This window comes from Camelus bactrianus, chromosome 4 (genome assembly GCF_048773025.1).
Source record: "Camelus bactrianus isolate YW-2024 breed Bactrian camel chromosome 4, ASM4877302v1, whole genome shotgun sequence".
Classification (NCBI taxonomy): domain Eukaryota; kingdom Metazoa; phylum Chordata; class Mammalia; order Artiodactyla; family Camelidae; genus Camelus; species Camelus bactrianus.
In genome coordinates this window covers 24,494,269-24,503,539 of record NC_133542.1, presented here as the reverse complement: position 1 = coordinate 24,503,539, position 9,271 = coordinate 24,494,269, and the positions used below count along the sequence as shown (strand labels likewise).

Here is a 9,271-nt window from a genome sequence, read left to right as displayed (position 1 = left end):
GCGAGTAGAAAGACAAATTGGGAATAAAAGCAGTGTCCTATATGCAATTCTAAGAAATTTGGAATTCATTCTATAGGTAAGAGGGAACAGGGGAGAGTCACAAATAAAGAGTGTTTTATAAAGATAACACTGGTGGTAATATTTGTGAATAGTGTTGATTAAGAATGATTTGGAATGGCCAGAGCAGAAGCTAAGAGACTACTTAATATCAAATAGTTCATGGGAGAGAGGAGAGTCTGTCCCAAAACGTAAGCATTAATTCTAAGAAATCCTAACTCTAAGAGAGAGCTCCATCCATTACCTTATAAATATAGCTTTGATAATTTGTCTCTAAACGTGTTGCTTTATTCTCCTTTCACTCAAGGATTTCTATTTGTTTTAGAGCTCCGTAAGATCTTAGGAGATCTCCTGATCAGGTGACCATGACTCCCCCCATAATATGCTATATTATTCACTGCAAATGATACTCTTTTGCAGTCCTGGAGATCTTCCACTGTTCTCAGTCCTCCAGTCCTCTGATAAAACATAGTAAGTAAAATTATTACACACTCTGGAAAGCACACTGCATGCAGTGAAACCCACTCTTTCCTGTTGCTTAAGCACCCATTGCATTGATCTAAGCTTTATAGCCTCAACAGAGTGAGTAAAAATGCCTGAGTGGAACCTGCTATACAATCAAGAATGAAAAGCTATTACTTCCCTGCCCTTCTAAATTTATATCCTGCCTTCTTTCCTAGAAGCAGATTTCAGAGAGCAGTACTCACAGCTCCATGTAATGTTTAAAACTGGATGCAGGGAAAAGGAAGAGCTGTCTATCAAAACAACTGTTCCAAGGACTGGTTACGAGACATTTGTTCTGATCTCAGTCCATTAAGACCCAATAACATCATATATTTTGTTTGTTACCATTTCCTAGCCAAAAAATTTTTTACAAGCCACCGACCAACAGAAGATCCAGTTGGGCAGAGAGAGTTAACATGAAATTAAAAAAAAAATTAAAACTAGATGAACTAAGACCAGAGCTTGCTATGAAACAGATAAAATTTTAAAGAAAAAAATGCAAAATCTCACACTAAAAGCAAAACCAAAAATTTAAAGGGTAGAACAAGACAGAAATTAGCAGATTTCAGTGGATTTCAAGTTTACTATAAGTCAGTAGTGCAACACAACCAATAAAGGGGGGAAGAATGCTATGCACTAGATAAAGAGGAAAGAAATACTATTCGGGGGCTAAAGTATGCTTCATTAATACAGAGAAAGAAATCTTTGGTGTCTGAGTCACGCCTGGAGTATTTATTCGACTTAAAGGCCACAGTTTAAGAGGAATGTTGACAAATTGGAATATGTCTCCTCATCTTTTAAGTAATACAATAATAAAATCACTATCCCAAGAGAGAAACTGGAAAGTCACCCTTGAATTCTATCATTTCTCCCAACCTGCACATCCAATTAATTAAAACTCTCGTTAATCCAGTCAGTATCTGTTGATCACTGTATCCTGAGTACTGAACCCAACACCTAAGGCAATGGTTCCCAAATGGAGGGCAATGTACCCCCAGGAGACACCTGGAGTTGGGAGATGCTACGGGCAACTAGTGGGGAGAGGCTAGGAGTGCTACTACACGTCCAACAATGTACAAAATAGCTCCCAAATCAAAACATTATCCAGCTTCAAATGTCAACAGTTCTGAGGTTAAAAGACCCTGATCTAAGGCTACAAGTATAAACAAGCTTCACAGTGCTCCTGGCCTCACAGAGCTTTGTATCTAATGAAAGAGAGTGACAAAAGCCAACACACTCTACTGGGAATGCATTATTTTCTCACCAACTGGGAAGTCTGACAGGTAATGAGTCCAAGGTAAGCAAGGCAGCACAATGATGCCTCCAAGAGCACAGGGTCTTTATAACTTTTCTCCGCCCCCTTCAGTGCGTGGCTTTTACCTTTTTACTTACACTGTCAGTACCGTCAGGGCTGCAGTATGGCTGCTCCACATTTAGACTTTTTAATCTATCTCACACAGAATTTTTCTTTTTATTCAGAAATGGATATCCTCCCAAATTCTGCCTATATCTTATTAGAAGTTTATCTACATGGCAAGGGAGTACATAAAATTGACGGTTTTGTTGTTGTTGTCGTCACTTGTTGGTTTGTTGTTCGGTTGGTTACTATCCTGAATAAAATCAGAATTCTAATCCTAAGGGATAAGACAGAATGAATCTGGGATTGTGGCAGCTGGGAATATTGCCACAATAATAAACAAGTGAACAATCAAGATACAGAATAAGTATAGCAGAGTGAAAAAAAACCACATAGTGTGCTTTCCTTGAAAAAACAATCTGGTGTGTGTCAGGTGGTAAAGAAGAGAAAACGAAGCTGAAGCCTGGAGGCTGAGAAAATTGCTGGAAACGCTAATGGGACTCCAATAAAAGGGGAATTCTCCTCATGCACAGGAGTGTGTTAAAATATGTAACCCCTAAATTTTTTTTGAAGGTAAAAAATAGAAGTTTAAATAAATTGTTTAGAAATAAGGAGGCAAAATCAGAAGAAGCAAGTCAAGGAGATGAAAATTACAGTATCCAGGAAGGTGAGTTGTACATAGGGAAGACGGGGATGGAGGGCTTTGTAGTTCTTCATGATCCTTGACTTTTCGAAAGGTAATTTTAAAGAGAAGAGTGACTTTCTTTTTTGAAATCTCAGTAAAGAATGATTGATGTCAAAATTTATGTCACTAAGCAGAAGTGGGTTCTTAATTTTCCCCTTGTGAAATAGGAAACTTTAGCCTTTTAATTTGGGAAAGAGGGAAAGAAAGAGGAATGAATAAAATCTGTCATGGACTTCAAGCAGACACTGTTAGCAAAATGAGTTAAGATTGCTTATTAATCACTTATATTCAGTTAATTACATGTGGAAATATACTTTTGTATTTTTTTAAATGTAGGCTTCAAAACAGAGCTTCTGACATGTACTAAAATGTATCTGTACAAAGTTCCTTCCTTCTAGTCTTTGGATTCAGTCAGAATTTCATTACTATACCTACTAAAAATTGAATAGAATCTTACCACAAGATGGCAGCTTTGCACACATTTCAAAATGTTGATTATGAACATCAAATGTCTCCGACTGAAATGAACAGTGAAGACATCTGCTATTCCTCTCCTAGCTTTTTACAAAAAAAAAATTTCGTGTGATCCTTGAAAGCAGAAGAAATGCAATTTTTCATTTTGGTGGAAAAATGGCCTGTAAGATTAATAATCTCCCCATGGCTGAAATCCCCAACCAAATAATAATGACAAAAATGTGTCGTCTTCTTGACTAGAACTCTCTGGTATACATTATCCTCCTTCATCGTAATCACTTATCATCAGGCCCTTCTGGGCCACGAAATGAAGAGTGAGTGGCAGATCACCCAAATGGTTTCACACACAATCAATGATTATGCCAGCACCAAAGACACTGATGACTTGTGACAAGGGTGAAAGGGCCAGTCAGCTACGGGAATCAGCTCCTCGCTGCCACTGAAACTACATGCAGTGAAAGTCGTGGCTAACTCTGGAAATGCATGCCTGAAGCTCTCAAAGAAATACTGGCTTAACAGAAGGCTAAAATGAGTATCAGTCTATTCTAAATTACTTTAAAAAGAAAATCCAGCCTAGAGAATAGTTACAAGACTACAATGAACTCCTGCATACAGCCTTCTCAGCTTATCAACTGTCAATATTTTGTGCTTCTGCTTTGCCAGTCTATTTTCATGTTATCTGTGAACAGATTATGATTAATATTTTTCCTGACCAAGATTAAAAGCAAGTAGCAGATATCATGACCCTCTGTCCCTATTTCTGTGCACACCCTAAGAAGAATGGAATCCTCTTATAACCACAATCCAACTGTCAAATTCGGGAAATTTAACGTGGATATGATATTACTTTCTAATATACAGTCCATATTAAATTGGCCCAAATGTTCCAACAGAGTCCTTTAGAATAATTTTTAAATAACTAATTCAACACTTTAAACAAGAAATAAAAATAGTATGAAATAAAAATGTCAAACACCTAAGAAAAACTTAATTCAAGGTGAGTAAAACCAAGTAAACCTAAAGAGTAGAAAACAGGAGGTACCTTCTATCAAATTCCTTTTTTAAAAACGTGGTCAATATCTGATTGAGACAGGCAACATTATAGAACCAATTTTGTACCCTGAAAGCCCTAGGGTGGCCTCATGTCTCTTCTATTTATTAACAAAGGGTCACCGAGCAAGCTGCATTACTCCTCTATGCCTCAGTCTCCTTATCTGTAATGGAAAGGCAGTTCTTTCAAAATAGGGATTTTTAGAACATTAAAAATGGTGCTGTATTTGTAGGAACATGGATGGACCTAGAGATTAGCATATTAAAGGAAGTAAGTCAGACAAAGACAAATATCATCTGATATCACTTATATGTGAGATCTAAAAAAAATGACACAAATAAACTTATTCACAAAACAGAGACTTACGGACACAGAAAGCAAACTTATGGGGAGGGATAAATCAGGACTTTGGGATTAGCAGGTACAAACTACTATATACAAAATAGATAAATAACAAGGTCCTACTGTATAGCACAGGGAAATACATTCATTATCTTGTAAAAACCTACAACAAAAAATTATATATATATATATATATATATATATATATATATATTCAGTTTATATATATATATAAACTGAATCACTATGCTGTACACCAGAAACTAATACAACATTGTAAATCAAGTATACTTCAGTTAAAAAAAAAATGACATTGTATGGTAAGTACATCTCCCAATGCCTGGAGGGCAGTGCTTAATAAATTTTAACTTTCCTTCCTAGCATCTTGCAAACTTAACTCTTCCTAACAACCTCCTTAAAAACTAGTTTGGCAAAAAAGAATTTATGCTCCAAAGTTAAATCGTGTGGTTCATGATGCCATGTTGCACACTTGGTTTCCAACTGAACGCTCTCATCCCACTGCCATTGAGGGGCATGTCACAGCTAATTATCTGTCATCACGCCCTGTTGCATAGGCAGTACCTTGCCTGCTGCTGCTGGGACCTCGGTGCTGTCTGTCGATTCATTTGCATTGCCTCCTGAGTGTCTCTGCTGTGTACGGATCACACAGAATGAAGCCCAGGGGCCAGCTGGCAGGCCCATCTGAATTGTGGAACATATCTAGAGCCCCTCCTCATTACTTAGTGAGTAATGTGGGGGATGTTCGCTGGTTCACACACCCTGGCAATGTAAACGGTCATCTGCTGCCTCATCTGCTTTTCCGCGTCTGGGGCGCAGGACCAGATCGGCTGAGGAACTTCGCTAGCACTTATGCAAATAGCTATGGGAGTTCCTGGCTTTGGCAACATCTCCTTGCAGAAGCCTCATTTGTGGCTGCACCGTCTGCCTCTTTTGTGCTTCCCCAGCTTTGTGAGGCAACCGCAAAATAGATCTCTACCGTACTCACGTTGTATTTATGTCCTTTTACCGTGGAAAGACTAAAACTCTTCTCAGTGCATTTAATACACCCTCTTCAGTGACTGTGATGTTTCTGTTTAAGCTCTAAAAGAACATATATTTAAGATAGAATCAAACAATGCATATCCAGTTTTCTGTACCGAGGGGGAATGCATTCCCCAATTACATAAAGTACATAAATAAATGTAAATTCTTCAAGCATGTGTCCAATGAGTCCTAAATTGTTAGGCAAACAGGTATAATAATATAATTTTGTTTCAATACTCTTCTTCTAAATATATTACATAATGCATATTTTAAAAATACACATTAATGCATAAAGAAATTTGATTTAAATTTGTAAAATGATCTTCAAGTTACCAATCTGATAGAACAACTATGGAATCTGCAACAGCATATTACTAAATGACAAAGTTAACTGATGTAAAGTCTTATTCTGTTAACAGAAGAAGTTTCTTAATTTTTCCTTCTCTTCTCCACAGTGTGCTATAAGTTTTACTATATCATACTCCGTTAGAAACTAGATTCAAAGTCTGCTTAGAAGAGAAGGAAAAAAATAAAGCATTGTAAATAAGCCACAACTGTGGGAAATGGATCTACAAGAGACTGAAAAGCACTGGAAGAAAAGTGATGCTTAAAACTGATTCCCTCTAGGTGTCAGTAGAGTCCCAGAACTTAAACCCTAACATTCATGAAAAAATAAGCATGGCGAAGTAGTTGTTTATTGCCAGTCCATACTATTTATACACTTGAAAGATTTTTTCTTTTGAAAACTGAGCTAAATTTACAACAGGGAATATTCATCTGCAGATGACAGAATGGATTTTGTACTAGAAAGAAGAAAACGTGGCTATGATAACATTTCAGCACACACACACACTGCTTTCCACGTAGTTTTGGGCATTGTTAAGACCCTGTCGTTCATTATTGGATATTAAAACTTACATTCTTCTTTATAAAGACATTACTGTTTTTAAAACTCCATAAAATTTATCTTAGATAATTATTGATATCCATTATAATACTGGACTCAATTCAACAATGCCCACTGGCATGGAGGCTTGAATTATATCTTTATCACCAACAGACTAGATTTCTCTAATTAGACTAACACAGAATTTTTAAAGTAATACAACAAAGATTCTAGTGAGTATGAATTAATGTGTATCACGACACGTACTCTATTAAAGCAATGGAATCCCCATTTCCTCTGCCATAGAAAATTCTTCTCTTCTCTCCAAATTGTTTCCTCAGTTGTCTAATGTATCATCCTGATGCCTCCAGTGATCAGACCAGAGAACAGTGCCATTTCTACAGCTTATAGATTTAGTGCATTTCAGAAATTCATGGCACCTTACGTCTTTATTTTGAAAATGTCAAACCCTCATAAAATTGAAAAAGCAAAACGATGAATACTGACATACACTTCATCTATTTTACTAGTTATTAACATTTTATGACACGTTTTGTTTCTCTAAACAAATACCTTGACATGTAATTTTAAGTGGAACATCTTCGGATGAACAGAAAATTGCTGTCAATCAAAAACTTTGGTAGTGTAAATAACCCTGACAGGTATCCATGAAATCTTCAGCCCAATTTTTATATACTACATGACACATAGAGAGTTCATGTATGTAACTATGTGTCTAAATGCTTACTGGGATGATTTGTAGTCCCCAGAAAGGGCTGGAGATCTGAATCAGGCAGATAACCACAGAGCACAATCAGGAAACAAGAAGACAGGATCTGTGCGATCCCTCCCAGAGTTCACACTACAGAGCCAGCACAACCTCTGTCTCCTCTGAACACCCAGGGCACTTCATGTTTCATACCATTAACATTACTGTGTAATCTGAGAAGGGAGAAATTACGGAGAAGGCTAGACAGCCTGGGTTACCAATCTCTAAGGGTCTGGAAAACATCGCTGGAAAATTCAGGGGAAAAAATGGTTCTAATCACTTCACAGATACCTCTGTCCATGTATGGCAAAATTTAAAGTGGTCCCTCTCTGATCAAAGGAGATCAGAAGAAAAAAAAAAAAAACCTAAACTCTATGATGAAAATGACCCTACCTACTAAATAAATGAATACACTGTATATTTATTTACTAACGGTTTGAATGGGTGATAAATTACTAGCCTATCTGGGCACCAACCCTTGGCCTACTCAATGTGCTTTCATAGCTCTATGGCCAACTCTAATGATCACGTCGCTCTCAAAGCTGAAGGTTACAGCTCACGGGTCAAAGTTCTCCAGAGAATACGACTGCAACTACGCCCACTCTTTTTGAGGCTTTATTTTGCACTTTGTCAAAACATTAAAAAAAAATTCTTTCTTTGCTTAAGTAAAAGTATTTTTGGGCGAGTGGCTTATTTCTTTTTTTAAGAATAACTTGGGAGATCTCTACAGCAATTATTTTATGAGTTTAAAATACTGCTTTAGTTTCCTCATCACCTCTGTAACAAATCACAACCTTGATGGCTTGAAACAACACAGACTTACTCTATTTTCTGGAAGCTAGATACCCAAAAGCAGTTTCACTGGGCTGAAATCAAGGTGTAGGCAGGGCTGCACTCCCTGAGGAAGCTTTAGGGGAAGATCCCTTTCCTGGTCTTTTCCAGTTTCTAGAGCTTCCTTCCTTGCATCCCTTGGCTCAAGTTCCCTTCATCCATCTCTATAGCCAAAGGGGTACGCATTCTCTCCGATTTCACTCTGTCACCCCGCTGCCTTCTCTTCTGTTTGTCAATCTCCCTCTGCCTTTCTCTTAGCAGAATACCTATGATCTCATTTAGGGCTCCCTCCTAATCCAGGATGACTTCCCCATCTCAAGACCCTTAACTTAATCACAACTGCAAAATCCATTTTGTTATAGAAGGTAACATTCACAGGTTCCAGGGTATCTTTGGGGGCCACTTGTCTTCCTACCACAAATACTTTCTTTCTGTGCCCATTTTGAGGAATTGGCTCTGTTATTACCAAAAGAAAAAAGAATGAAACCAGTTCCAAATTCTTCATTTTTCTTCACTGAACTGCCATGAAAGTTTCATCCTTTGCCTCTATTCTGGCGACAAGAGAAGACGCTGAATCAAGGCTTGGAGAACTGACTGAGGAATGCTGCTCTGTCCTCATAAATCTTCCATGAAATTTCCTGCTCTCCAACTAGTCCCCCCCCCGCCTCTCCATCTGGAATCCTTCTTTTCTGCTACGTTTCTGCTCAAAATACTTCTATGACCATTTAGCAGAGAATTTTAAATTCTTCCTCTTAATCATACAGGTTTTTTTTCCTCCTCCTTTTCTTCAAATTTTCAAGGAATCAAGATGGCTTTACGCGTCACAGCTTTCACAAGAAACGGAACCCACTTGCCCTTATAAAACTATCTTTCAGACTTCACAAGAGTCCTGACGGGGGCACCCTCAGTCCACTGTTCTTCGCCAAGTGTAAGGTCTCCTTAGACAATTGCCACCATTCATGTAGTTTTAATTCCCTCTCCATGCTGATAATTCCCAAATCTCTATATTTAGCCTGAGCCACTGCCACAAGCTTCAGTTCTACAGAGTCAACTGCAGGCTAGACAAATCCACTGGATTCGCTCTCAAGAACCTCAAATTCTATGTACCCAAAATGGAATTATTTCTTTTCTCTACATAAAAATGCCTCCTCCTCTTTTACCCTGTGACTCAGTTGAAAATTCCACCATCCCTGAGAAATTCAGACAGAAATCTGGGAGTCCCTTTGGTTTCCTCCTTTCTCCTTTACCTGCCTGTTGGCTACCCCATCTTT

General features: G+C 37.9%; 1 long non-coding RNA gene across 1 annotated transcript in view; it reads right to left on the bottom strand.

Moving 5' to 3' along the window:
* Positions 1–9,271, bottom strand: part of LOC123613592 (uncharacterized) — a 430,490-nt gene that overhangs the window by 212,367 nt on the left and 208,852 nt on the right. The gene's annotated exons all lie outside the window — the stretch shown is intronic.